We start from the raw sequence: 2,471 nt of genomic DNA on the forward strand, positions 1-2,471 counted from the left end.
TAATGTTCTTTTTTATTGATACCTTTGTCTAGTATTGATATCAGGGTTATGCTTGCTTCAGAAAATGAAACCAGGAGTATTCCATCTTTTTATATACTCTGAAATAATTTAAGTGAAATTGGCATCATGTCTTCTCTGAATTTTTGATAGAATTTGTCAATGGAGCCATCTTGGCCAGACTTATTTTTGTTGGGAATTTTTTAGTGACTTGATCAATTTCTTCTTTTGTTAAAAGTTTGTTCAAATTTTCTACTTCAGTCTGTGTTAGTTTAGGTTGTTGTTAAGTGCTGTCGAGTCAATTCCGACCCATAGCGACCCTGTACAAGGTTTCCGAGGCTGTAAATCTTTACAGGAGCAGAAAGCCTCATCTTTCTCCCACAGAACAGCTGGTACTTTCGAACTGCTGACCTTGAGATTAGCAGTCCAATTTGTAACCATCACACTACCAAAACTCCTTTGTTAGTTTAGGTAGGCAGTGTGTTTTTAAGTTTTTAAATTTTGTTGGAGTACAGTTCTTCATTATACTGTTACTATTTTAATTCCAGCTAGTTTTTTGATATGACATCACTTATTTGTATTTTCTCCTTTTCCTTTGTTATATTTGCCAATGGTTTGTTGATTGTATTTATCTGGAAAAGGAAGGGTCTGACTGGCTCTGTGTCCCAGCTAACTGAGTGACTGCCCCCTGCCTCCTGGTCAAGATTCCAACAGACCTCACCAAAATGCCACCACAAATGGAACATGCCATAGAAATGATGATGTTCACGTTTAACAAGTTTGCTGGGGATAAATGCTGCTTAACGAAGAAGGACCTGAGGGTGCTCATGGAAAAAGAATTCCTTGGATTTTTTGAAAATCAAAGACCTTTGGCCATGAACAAAATAATGAAAAGACCTGGACCAGTGCTGAAATTGCAAAGTGGGCTTCTGGATCTTTCGTTCACTCATTGCTGTGCTCACCATCACATGCAATGACTATTTTGTAGTATGCATGAAGCAGAAAGGAAAGAAATAGAAGTAGGCAGAATTGAGAATTCATTCCCACCCTGAGAAGTGTTATCTGTCCCACAGCTTCCTCCTGTGTAAGGATTTCATGAGCAGATTGGGACCCTTTAGAATGTGTACAAGTAAAATCCAACTTCCATTTGGCAAGCAGAAAAAGAAAAGTCAATTTAACGCCAGACAAGCTTTTGTTTTTATATTGTTTGCATCCTTTTGCCATCAATAAAAATTCCTTTTTTAATAAAAAAAGAAAAAGTTCTATAACTTCCTTGGATTCCTGGTGTGGTGCTGTAGGATCAGAAGTGGACTACAAACCACTGGTGGGCAGTTCAAACCCACCAGCTGCTCCTTGGAAACCTTATACAGGGTTGTGATGAGTTGGAACCGACTGGACCACACATAACAATAACAACCACTCTTCATCATCAGAAATTCCCCTGTTTTGTTTTGTTTTTGTTTTTGTTGTTGTGTGCCCTTGAGTCAGTTCTGACTCAAAGTGACATTGCATAGAGTTTCCTACAGCAGTTGATGAGATTATCAGTCCAGTGCTTATCCTATGGCACCACCCCAGAGCTCAAAGTCTCCCTGTTGTTAAGTGCCATCGAATCCGTTCTGACTCATAGCAACGCTGTATAGGGTTTCCAATGAGCAACTGGAGTCTTGGTGTGATGCTGTAAGGTTGCAAGGTCAGCTTGAACCAGCAAGGTCAGCTTGAACCAGCAAGGTCAGCAATTCAAACCCACCAGTTGCTCCTCAGAAACCCTATACAAGGTCACTATGAGTCGATGGCACTTAACAACAACAACAGCAATTCGCTGCTAGTGGGTTTGAACCACCGACTTGGAGGTTAGCTGTCCAGTTCTTATCCTACAGCACCACATCCTGGAACTTCTCATACTGCATCCACAGAACTGCACAAGAGGGCGCACTGCTAACTGTACTGAAACCTAGTATTTCCAAACAGACCTTCAAGAACACTATCTAAATGACTGACAAATACAGCAAAAAACAGTCACACATAGCCTAATGGTTTGGGAAGGGTACAGGGCAGTAGGAAGGAGAGTGTGGTCCACATGAGTCCTAGCACCCATCCAGAATGGGGAAGGGAGGGGAGTCCTCAGTCTGATGGTCAATCTCAGGTGTCCAGAGACAGAAACAGCCAGGACTCTACATGTCCCACCCACTACCTCCCCCAATACACACACTTCTCCACAAAGGGGACTGAGTACTATTTATCTGTTTATTCCCAGGACCTGCATGAATGAATGACCAAACAAACAAATGAGCACACAAATCAGGTATAGTACTTTAGAGGCTTTGGTCTAGACACATGTGCACATGTATGCAATGACATCGTACAAATATATGCACTGGAACTTTATTTGTAATCTAAAGAAATTGGAAACAGCTTAAATGTCCGTTAATATATGAGTGGCAAAATAAATTATGGTACATCCATCAGCATAATAG

General features: G+C 40.8%; 1 pseudogene; it reads left to right on the forward strand.

The window, feature by feature from the left end:
* Positions 1-722: 722 nt before the first annotated feature.
* Positions 723-1,014, forward strand: LOC102821974 (annotated as a pseudogene).
* Positions 1,015-2,471: the final 1,457 nt, after the last annotated feature.

The sequence above is a fragment of the Chrysochloris asiatica genome, unplaced genomic scaffold (assembly GCF_000296735.1).
Source record: "Chrysochloris asiatica unplaced genomic scaffold, ChrAsi1.0 scaffold00003, whole genome shotgun sequence".
Lineage (NCBI taxonomy): Eukaryota > Metazoa > Chordata > Mammalia > Afrosoricida > Chrysochloridae > Chrysochloris > Chrysochloris asiatica.